Here is a 12,225-nt window from a genome sequence, read left to right on the forward strand (position 1 = left end):
TATATTTGTAACGATAAAAGAATAGGTATATCTACCTACACAATGGCGCAATGTATGCAAAGTACAATAGTACGATATATAGTTTTATATCTACATTTTAAATCCATAATTTTAATTGTCTTTTCATCTACATGATATTTTACTCTGTGGCTACGCGTAACTTTTTATTTTGTCTGATCACATAAATGCTGTAATTTTGCAATATTAAAAATTCTGCTTTTTTAAAATCACTGCATTAAATGATATCTCTCGCTTTCACGGTCACCCAGTACCTGAGGTTTCCGGACCGATGAGTAAGATCGCGTGTGTGGAAAGGGCCGAGTAATTAAGTCTTCCCGATGTTGACTCTCGATGGCTGCAGGAAAGACGGGCAAAGGCGGCCTTTATTCCTTCGTCGTGTCATTATTTGCGCATTGATGCACTGTTACGACCAGACACGCATCCGCATCTCATTTCAAGCGCGCTTCTGTGAATATTCACGAGACCATTTCGCCTCGTTCCTTAGATTACTGATCCTACCGTATTATGGAAATAGTCGTCGAAATAAAAGGGCCTAGCACGAGTCCTTCATTTGGCTATCAAGTGCTGAGTCGTGCAATTGCACTCAATACATCAAATAACATGACGATTTAATTTTATATCGCTATGTCGAAATGTAAAATTTAATGAGTTAATTATTCGCATATTTTGTGAGATAATTATTTTCTCTGTATTTGTTACTTTATTCATTGCTGTTTCAAGATATTTTGCTTTCTTTTTTCTTTTTCTGTGCATTTTGTTTAAAGTTTCATTTTAAACATTGCTATGTCGAGCAAGTAAGGCTAAGGTGTCTGTATGATTTAATAAAATAAGATAAAGTAATAATATATATTTCTATCATCGAGATAAAGAATTTCAAGCCCATGTCTTAAATCGCGTTCAATAGCGCGACGTATGAATGAAGAATTAGAATCTTGCGTCACATATTAGCCGCGGGTACACGATTAACGAAGGAAGGGAACATAATCCTCCATTTTGATTCCTAAAGGGCCCAAAGAGCAGCGGACCGATGACGAATTCAGCATCTGGTCCCAACATTTACGGTATATAATGCGCTTCTTGCGCCGAATGACCGGCACAAACGCGAAACATCAAACGTCACGGAGAAAGAAGGAACGGATGAAGTTAAAGGGAGCGAAAGGGAACGACGTAGAGAGAAAGAGAATGGTGGGGGAGGGGGGGTGAAATCAAGTAGGAGAGGGAGTTATAAGAGGACTAAGAAGAACCGAGAGATGAGAGGAGGAGAGAGAGAGAAAGAAAAGGAGATATAACGCGCGGTAAAAGAAAGTCGACGGAACGTTTTCAGCGGCACGTCGGCGCTTTGTGAGCGCACACAATCGTGAAGATCATGCACCCTTTTTTTCGTGCCCGTGGAAGAAAAACTTAAATTGATGCGAGTGGCTCGCGAGAGCGAGACGTATATGCCGCTTCCTCGCCGACAATCGCAGAACTGGAAGGACACGCGGGGAGGAGAGACGCTAATTAGTCACACAGATTCTCGCTGAATTTCTCTCGCGTCGAAATGTATCGATAACGCGTATTGCGTGTCGCGTGGTATTCACTTGACGGTTCGTAGGTTTGAGAAATTTGCTAGAAAAATGTTCATTCTCTATAAAGAAAATTCAAAACTCACTAGAAAAATTTAATGAATTGCTTTGTATAGAATTTACCACATGTACAGAGTTTTTTTCTTTACTATATTTATTATCTTAAATATTTCTTTACTGCGTGTGAACATACTCTTTCTTAATCATTATTGTAATTAAGAAACATAGCTCTATATGTGACAGATTCCTCCGACTATAGAGCATATTACATGCACATTAAAATGCAAAGTCTGCAGCAGCATTAAACCCGCGATTTCGCGTAAAGTATCTCGCGTCTAAGAGCAACTAAGTACGTTGCACTTTTTCGCAAGAGGCGCGCGACGCGCTCTTCTCTTCGAATGCCGCATATGGCGGATATACCAGCTCTTCATTCGTTCCCGTCTAATTCAATAAGCCACTGAGCCGCGCCGCCAACGGTCCAGATGCAGCTGTGCCGATGACTCCGAGAGTGCTTTTTGCCTCATTAAGACTATCGCACGAGGAATAATAGATTTTCACAGAACTTCGCGAGGAGAAACCGGAACCCCTCATGATTTATCGCCGCCGCAATTTGACATTCTTTTTCGCTCGATTATTTCCCGCGTATTTCGTGAAGATGTCCATTGTTCCTGATTGTTAATATCAGTGGGATTACAAATCTAAAATGCAATGTAAAAAAGATATCAATTTTAAACGCTTACAGTATTATTAATACGCTGTGATATTATTTAATAAAGGCAGATGTCTTCGTTCGAGGGAGGATACACGACACGTTCATAAAATTGCGTCGGTACGACCGGCCGACCGACTGGTTAACGATACTCCCATCCATTCTGCTCTCGAAATACAACGAGTCTGACAGGGCCGCCTGCCACGTTGTTTACACGTTGTCATGTATCCCAGACGTGGCTGCTATCGACAGCCTCACTGGCTGGCACGCATTCCCGAAATGAGTTATTTCGCCCGCCGCGTCGACAGAGAAAGAGAGAGAGAGGACGAGAGCCGGGGAAAAAAAGTATCGGTGTATGACGCGTACCCCCGTCGAAGGAAAATATTGTCGCTGACACCGCGAAACCACCTCCGCTCCGGCCCCTGGTCAACCCCGTCCCTCGCCCCTCCCCCTCCCCCTTACAGGGAGAGGGCGAAGCGAGGGTTGAAATGTCGGCGTTATTACGGCGGCTGAAACGACTACGAATCGTATAGCCGACGCTGACTGGATAATGTATCGCGCGAATTGCCACTCCGAAATGGATTCCCGCTTGCATTGTAGGCGCACTGAGCGCACATAATAATTGTACGGCGACGCGTGCGTTTGTGTGTGCGTACGCACACGCACGCGCGCGCACATGGAAAGCGGCACGTGTTGTGTCGCGGGTGTCATTTGTACGAGGTGCAGATGAGGTAATTATATTTTAAAATGTTGATTCTCGCCCGGGGACGCGTTTATCGGCGTCGTCTTGCGTGCATTAGCGCTCGAAGATTCAACGACGGTTCATCAAATTGCGAATCTGCGAAAATAACTCTCCCTAAGTCGAACTCTTGAAGACTTTTTCCTCGCACCGAAACTGTTTACGGATAGCGAGTATATAATCCTTCCCTGGGAAATTTGGATCTTTCGTGGGCGGAATATGAGACGCCTAATAAATTCCGGGCACGAATTGCCCTCGCGATGAAGGGAGCTAATTAAAAACTAACCGAGGGAAATTCCGCGAATATGTTCACCCAAAATAATATCGAACGCCGGAGGCCATTATATCCCGGACCACTCTTCTCCATCTCATTCTCAACCGCGTATTTTTCTTCGAGAGCGCGTTCTTTTTTTTCCTATTTTTTTCCACGGATTCGGAGAACGATTTTTGCCAGACGCGCGCTGGCCGCGAAAAGGCGCGCTCTTGTTCGCGTTCATTACCTATGTTTTTCTGTCTTACGCGCCTCGTTAAACACGCGATGCCGCCCAATCGGAGTTCCCGGGTTTCGCTTCGGCTACCGGGCCTGGATTTTCATATTTCACTTCAATCCCCACTTCAGCCGCTCAACACACGTCCACGAGAAAGGTCGAACACTCGGACACTTGTGCGGAATTCATACAGCAAGTACACGACCGGACGGAGGGAATTTACATCTGCTGGTAGACCGATGGACGACTCTCGCGCGGCGAAATTATTTAGTAGTAATTACTACCGGCCGTCTAATGACGCCGGCGTCTAGCGTGTCGCGATTTGGAAAATATTTTCAAAGGTACTGCGCGACGCTATTATGAGCGAAAAAGGGAGCGGTTGAATTTTTCTGAGGAGAGATGAGTGACGCTTAATTAATTTTTCTCGTGTTCCGCGGAGACATCGCCTGAAATATTAAGCATCGTGAGCATTGCGATTAAAATTAATTAATATTTTTTTCATCACTTAGAGAAAAGAAGTCGCTAAAGATGGCTGCGTGGGATGAATCGGCGCGAAGTCGCGATTAGTATTAAGAACGTCTGATCTGAATACATAAAATTGGACCGCACGATTTATTTTTCTCTATTTTACGTATTATTTCCCCATTTTGTAGTGCAAACGAATTTTGTAGCGCGCATTAACGTGGCATAATGCTAATACAAGAAATGATAGCTCATATCGTTGATGAAGAGTTTCATTTCCTGCTAACACGTCATCATTAATCATCATACCATTTGAATTCCGCATCTAAACGCGTGTTATCTATTAATAACCAGCTCTAATTAATTGCTTAAGCCTGACCGTTGGTCGATGCAATTCTCTCGCGTCCTCACAATTAAAATGCAATAATTATTTTCATGCGGGGGCGCGCGGTATCGCGCGTAGCGTTGCGGACGGCCGTCAACAGCTCGATAGGCGCGAATCGGACGCGATTATCGCTGGCCAGCTCGCTTTCGCGATGATCATCGGGGCGGTGGGTGGCCAGGGGCTGGGGGGAGGGAGGGAGGACACGCAGAGTACCGCGGGTTACACTCGCGCGAGGCCAGCATCATACGCACTAACATATACATGACAATCCGTCAGCGGCGCCATAACGTATAAGCGAAGCGATGATAACATCAGCGGCACTTATAATGCAAATTAGCTGGTGACACTCGACTCGGTAACAGAGTAATGTAATGCGCGAATAAATGGCAACAACTGGCTCGGCGCATCGCGCTGTCAAATGCGCCCTGAACTCTCATAAAGCACCGTTGGCCGCGCGGTTTGTCAGCGTAGGCGTGAGTTGTAGGTGTGCTTCTGATGGAAATATTGACTATTACGCGCGACCGGGAATGTGTATCATTGAATTGCCCCCCGCCATAAATATACCGAAATTCTGCCGGGCGCATTTCATACTTTTGATTTATCCCCGGCGTGCGAGCGCACGGGCCACGCGTTTGCACGTGAGCGTGCCGTGACACAAACACGCTCCGATGCAACGTGAGTCCCGCTTGTCGCTCGAGATCCTTAAAACGCCCACGATTCTGTCGATGACAGCTTCCGCGACGGAAAATTCGTGTATTCCGATAGACACGTAGCTGTGAAAAGTATTGGACATGTAGAACTTTCAGCGCATTTCGAGAAGAGCTGATGGAGGACTCTGAGATATTCCCTACATACCATTATTCATTATTGCACGTTGGGAAATTATGATAATTATATCATAAAGCTATCATATTTTTGCATCAATAAATATGCATAATATTCCCTCGTCTTTCTTTCACGCTTACCTCCTTCGAATACTTTTCATGATTCTAACAATAAGATCACGCATCGTGAATCGAGCTCATAAATGCAAATGTAATTGCGCAAGTACAGGCTTGCTGGCGCAGCGAAACGCATTGATTTGCTTAAAGGGGAAGCGAAATATCATTTTTCATAATTGCACCTTCTTCAGATCAGTCCGGAAAAATTTTGCTTAAAAAGTCATTACATTTTCATGTAAGGGTATCGTGCAGGAATTTCCTTGGCTGACTCACTGTGGATAATTCCACGTAACATCATTCTCGTAAATGTTTCGCGTGAAGAATATTATACCCTTCTTGTGGAACGATGTATTCCACATCAAATGAAGATCTTTGATTACCGTGCCATTGTATAATATTCTTCTCCCCCTCGACTTGCCGAGATCGACAAAGTACACGAAAAAGGTGGAGTTTGTCGTTCAATCATTTGTTGTTCGCATGAGAGAGGAGAATAACGCGTAAGACATCCAAAACTGACGGGCGATACCCTTTTCGATGAATTAGTGAGGCATCTATAGCACCGGCTGCGGCGTTATTAATAGAGCGACATGTGTTGCAGGTTGCTTGCGCCGTATCGATACCCACGTCCAATTGTGCATAAATTATTGGTACGCTGTGCCTGACAATCGCGCGGATATTGATGCGATTATCAATATATTCCTGCAGGGGCTGGCACATTGTCATGCGTTCGTGCGTGGCTTTTGCCGGTGCATGGCTAATGTCAGTAGTTATTTCGAATAAGATCAAATAAGATACTGCTTTCCCGTTTCTGATTATTAGGTTATCGCGTTTCGTTCGATTGTTTTTTAAAAATTATTTAAGCGTGTACGTTTCTTTTATTTAATTTGGGAGAAAAATGAGATAGTTGCTACCATGATAATCTCGCGAATTATTATTATTATTATAGTAATATTCCTTTATTATTTTATAGATATATTTTGTTATTCAGGATCGGCGTACCGGCGTCGTAAAGTGGATTGATACATTACCGTCGTTTGTTAACTCGCTAACTACAACAATGAATGCGTCGTGATGCATGCACTAACGACACAAAATAATTCGTGTTGTAACGTTTTCGCAGAAAACGTATGCCGCAATTTGCCAAATTGTTGTTTGTCGCATATGCGACACGTAATAAGAGGACGCCTGATTTCAAGTGCGCGATAATCGTGCTCATAAATAAATAAATAAAAATAAAAAAAAACAGCGAACTCCCAGTGTTCGAAACACGCGGTACGTGCCTCTGGGAGAAAAAAGTACGAGCTTCTTCCCGCGCGGCATTCATGCTAGCGCGATTGAATTAATCGGGTAATTGAGTTAAGTACTCAAAAATTCGTCGGCGATTCGCGCATAACGCTCGTGAAATGCGCATGAAATAATTTCGATGTGCATTTCAAAATGCGGCGCATCTGCTCTATAATTAATACCGCTAACGGGTTATGTAGTCTCCAACGACAAATTTTTGAAATCATAAAAACATGCTTTAACATATTGCAATTGCAATCGGGGAATACATTGCCGCGTTACGCCGGTGCGCAATGATGGAAGGGCGACGGGCAGAAATGAGGACGGATGCATTGGTGTCGCGAACGTTAATAATGACGTTTCGAGCGGTATTTATAGCGAGTATTTATAGCGGACTCTGCCAATGATATTATCGGCTACGTTGGGTCGACAAAAAATATTCGGTGGCTTCCCGCCGCGAGAATATCAACCCTGGAAATTATTTTTACGCCGTTCATTCGATATCACGCAACAAAGGAAATTTACATTTTATTTATTGGATATTAGTTTAACGTAAAAAAGTTTTTTCGCGAATCCGTAAAAGCAGCACCGTCCGGCAAAACGTAACGGTATTAAATTCTCCCGTTTTACGCGAAGCGATTCTATCGCCTGGATTGCTCCCGCATACCGCAGTTTAGTTTTATTCAACGTTAAACAGAGCGGTGACGCCGAAAACACCAAGCGCGCGCAGCTGTTCCGTAATTAATACAGTCGACGGTTCATGTAATCATCGACGACAAAGTTTCGAGCCCATAAGGACGCCATGCTTTAACGCCGTGCGACAGGAGTGCGCGGGTACATCGCGTCGCATTGGCGGCAGCGGCAGCAGCAGCAGCAGCGGCGGCGGCGGGAAAAGGGCGACAACAATGAAGAGGAGAAGAGTGGCGAAGAGCGGCGACGATGGCTCGCGATGGGGCGAACGCAGCGTGTGTCGGTGGCGACGGTGGCCGGTGTGGTCTGCGACGATGTGGTGGTGGTGGTGGTGGCGGTGGTGTGATGGTGGTGGTGAAATTTATACCGGATGCCAGCCACCTAATAACGTTATTGCGTTGTATAAACTGCGAGAGCGCGGCGAGCACGCTGCAGCACATTAAAGCCGCCGTCGGCACCATAGAAACGCGCGAGTATAAATAATACACCCGCGGTCTCTCATTTCCGATGCCGTATTTAGTTTATTAGCGCGACCTGGAATTTTTCGTGCCGCGTCGCGCCGCGAGTATACTAACCCGCCGAATTACAGGATACAGTTTAGTGCGAATCGAGCCGGGGGTCATAGCTCCATCCGCCCCCTCGCCTATCCCCTCCTCGAATGTGCATGCGGAAGTCGGCAGCTTTACGACGGTGTCAAAAATTGCCGTGACCCTAAGTACGGCAGTCGTTCAGACTCGTTCTCAATGACGTCCGACCGCGTCCGATACGCCACTTTGCTTTTCGCTAACTCTTTCAACGTCGTTTTCACGAATTTATATAATATTGGCAAATGTTGGAAAAAGAAACTCTTAATTCTTAATTCCTGTGCAATTTTAACCGCAACTGGGTCTTAGAAAATGTTTCAGAAAGTGAAAAGAGAGTAACGCCTTCAGAAAAAAGAGTAAAACGATAATCTTAGGAGCGACACTACTGACGCTGCGTTCCGAAGAAATACGTCCACACAGATTACGAGTTGGGATAAATCAATGTCGAGTGGTACCTTAACCTGGCTCAAACGAACGCGGAGCCTTCATTGGTTGACTTAAGAAAACTAGCAACCCTTCGCGAACGTTTCGAGTGGCTCGTCTCGATCTCGTCTGTTTACACAAGATCGCGTACACCAGATGCAACGTCGTTAGGAAACGTTCCTGAAATTACGCGGTGTTTGTTTAACCCGTTACTGTGCCTAGTATTGCGCTTCATCGTGATGGAACAGATTCTTGTTGAAATTATATGGAAAGTAGTTGAGAGAAAAAAAAAGAAGAGATAAACAGAAGGTATATGATTATACGTAAATGGCAATAAGATACTTTAACATGTGTTAAAATTTTGCATTATGACACAATTATATTTTGTTAGGCAGAATATATAAATATAAGCCGAAAAGATTACTTTTTTAAGGAAATACTAAATTGTTGCTATCTCCTCTGTGTATCATAACTGTAAAGTATTGCTTAAATAAATAAGTTTAATTTATGGACGCGTATACAAGTCGCGTTATTTCTCCGCGCAACGTATATCCACCACGGAATATAAACCTATCTCCCCTTATAAAAAGCTTGTCAACGAGTCTAAACAGATGTAAGATAGCCCGGTGTCTCGAGAAAACTTCCGTTGCGGTTACGGAAAAATCCTTGTGACATACGGGAACATCTGTATCGTGGAGACTTGGATTGTGTATACGTATAGGGTGATCACCCTATACGGAGAGAGCGGGAGAGACTCGCCCCGGTGGCCTCCGAGTCATCCAGGACCTTCGATTTCCCAGACTTGGCGCCAGCACGCCTCGCGTCTGTTTGTAGCCGTGTGGAGTGCCTGCCGCGAGGCTTTTCCTGCCTAAATCCGTTCAGGAGTGCCTGACCTGCGGACCTCGAACGGCTCCCGTTCGACCCCTCGAAGATATCCCGAAGCCGGGACGAGAGCACTCAAAGGGCACTCGATCCATCGACGCCGTCGAACCTACCGTTCGACCTGCAAGTCGGACGGTCTGCCTGCCTCCCACCGTGTTTTCTTTCGAGGAAGTGGCTCCGGGCAAGGAGATTTATTTACTTGGACGATACCTCCTGCCTGTTTTACGATCGACTCGCATGACAAGTCTCTCGCGCTGCTTCGATCGCTCGAGTGCTACCATCTGACATTTATAACGGCGCGTCGCGTCGTGTCATCTTTGTATAAAGTTCTGTTCTACGAGACTAAAAGGATGGCTGAGTCTCAGGACTGGCCCGGGTTTTAAAATAGACAGAAGTTCTGTAGTGATATATACCTATACTTGTTATCCTGATAATCAGTCAGTTTCCTGTGATTGATCTGTAAAATAACTCTCTTTTAGGAACTAATATATATGTCGGTAAGAAACTAATGTATAAAAAATATATGTGAAGAAATTTCTTGAAATTTCAATTCCATCGAATTAACTCTCGCCGCTGTATTCAAATATCTCCGAGAGGTAAAGTTATCGGTTTATTCCAGAGGAAGGGCATGCAATGCGCGGACAATGCGACGGCTCGTCGGCCGAAGAGGTACAATAGCAGTCAATAATGCGTGTGATTTGTGCAATAAGCACCTATTGCACGCGCAGCCGGCGCCGCGCAATTCGATGCTGCGAAATCGTTCCGCCTCGGAACATCGCCGACGCACGTGTGTGCCCAGCTACGCGATATCCGGTGTAGCGTGCACCGCCGATGTTATGTGCATTTGCGCTTGTCATTGCGCGCGTCGCACAGCCCGATATACATATCAAGGCGCATCGTCATTTTCGTTGATACCGCTTAACGATATGCCGATTACAGCCTCGGCACATATCGCCATCGTAAACACAGCTTGCGAAGAGCGTTGACGCAAATCGAAAACGATGTAATGACGGGACATGTGCAGAATTGCTATACTGGAGGTACCTCGCGCGTTACACGCGAGAGATAAATAAATTTAAGATTTAGATTTAACCGCGTAGATTTCTCCGAGTGCATCGAAATAGTATTAACATATTTCGTATTATGTTAATTAGAAGATCGAAGGCAATTTGGCTTTTTATGAGAAAAATATAAAAAATATTATATTACGACTATATAAACTTATTTGTCAAGTTTATCGATATTATTCATTATTCTATTTGTTTCATATCTATTCCTGTCTCTCTCTCTCGATATGCACATCTAAAACGGTTGATGACCCTTCCAAATGTCAAAGGTATAAAAAGGCCAAGCGGAGGACGTTACGACGAATATCCACCGTATGCAAATGTCATCCTATACATCTTCGAAACGGTTGCCAATCGACGTTATAGCGCCCGATAATAAAATCCCTTTCGACCGTACAAACGGACTCGCGCCAAATTCCACCTCGAAAATCCCGTTCGCATTCGTGCGCGCTGTGGATCGATCGTAAAGATCGATGGATGGTGCCCGATGTGTCCGAGGTAGGTACGCGCTCCGAAACCGAAACGAAGGATCAGTGGTCCATGCGGGACAGCGGATAACGCGCATGGGACCAGGGAGGACGAGGACAGGAAGAGAGGAGGAAGGCAGGGAATGATGATGATGCAGTCGATGGTGGACGATGCTCACGCACGCGGTGCATCCGGGCCGGGGGATCGCCACGCGGGAGATCGACGCGCTCCGCTGTGTGCGAGTCCGGGGGACAGGAGGTTGGCGGTTGTGTCGCGCCGCTGCGCCATGCCATCGATGTGCTCGTGCTCGACGCACCGAGCCGCGTCACGCCGCGCCGCGCCGTGCCGGTTCGACCGCCGGTAGGCGAGATAGCGACGCGGGATAGGATACATATAATTACCGGAGGGGGGGATCGTGCTCCATTTCACACATCGCACACCGTGTGATCGCGTCACACGGCCGACGCCTCGCAGCTCCACGTATGCGGCCGCCCTGCATTCTGCATGCACTCCGCGCGCCTTCTCTCTCTCTCTCTCTCTCTCTCTCTCTCTCTCTCTCTCTCTCTCTCCCCTCTCTCTCTCTCTCTCTTTTTCTCTCTCTCTCTGTCTCTTCGTCTCTCCACGTTCGTATGTTCATATGTCGGATGGATCGATTCGGATTTCACGCTACACCGCGATCGAATGGCCGTGCGCCGCGGTTCCTTCCTCATCAAAGATCGAAGAGACTAGGGGATGATCATTTGCGTCGTAATGCGTTTGCGCGCGTATATATTTTGTGCATTTTCCATCGCGAGTATCGTATGCGTGGACGCGGTTACTTAGTTATCAATCGTAGCGTGCGTTTTGTTCCACGATGGTAAAATACGTATACAATTACGCGCATTACGCGTACACAATAAAATATATATATATATATATATATATATATATATATATATATACACACTATATACTTATAAGGACATTTTTGCGAAAGAATAAGAAAGTTTGAAAGAAAGAAAGACCCCGTGGTTTTTAGGGTCAAATATCTTACATAGCACTTTTTTCACGGTAGATGACGCGGTGAAAAGTGACGCAAACCGCTCGTCTTTTCGCACGTAAATTGCAAAGTTGCACGCTCGCTCGCGAGTTAATTCAACGGTACCGTATTACGTGGAAGGACGAAGGGGTGGTTTCGACACATTGACGGCGATGCAATAGAGTGGCAACAAACAGCGGACACCAGATACTCGACGGTCCCGCACCCGCACCCGCACGCGCACCCCACCAATTCAACCCACCCACGCAACGCACACGTACGCACCAACCCGCGCGCGCGCGCGCTTGTCTCCACGCGTGTGTATATCTGCACGAAGCAATTGAACGGCGAATGATTCAATTTGTCAGACCAATGAGTTTGTCAGGTGCCACTCCATGCCGCGCCGTACGGCGCGCGAGAGCTCGAATTGGATTTGATTTAACGTTGCGCGTATTGCCGCGCATTACACACTAGAAATATCGCAAATCTCTCGCACGGC

At 45.9% G+C, this 12,225-nt stretch overlaps 1 protein-coding gene and 1 long non-coding RNA gene across 5 annotated transcripts in view; one reads left to right on the forward strand and one right to left on the reverse strand.

Moving 5' to 3' along the window:
- LOC143907175 (uncharacterized) overlaps positions 1 to 12,225 on the forward strand; it is a 568,709-nt gene that overhangs the window by 246,782 nt on the left and 309,702 nt on the right. The window lies entirely within an intron of this gene.
- LOC143907183 (uncharacterized) overlaps positions 1 to 12,225 on the reverse strand; it is a 124,502-nt gene that overhangs the window by 103,113 nt on the left and 9,164 nt on the right. The gene's annotated exons all lie outside the window — the stretch shown is intronic.

Source organism: Temnothorax americanus, unplaced genomic scaffold, assembly GCF_048541705.1.
Source record: "Temnothorax americanus isolate GAGA-0224 unplaced genomic scaffold, ASM4854170v1 Scaffold8, whole genome shotgun sequence".
Lineage (NCBI taxonomy): Eukaryota > Metazoa > Arthropoda > Insecta > Hymenoptera > Formicidae > Temnothorax > Temnothorax americanus.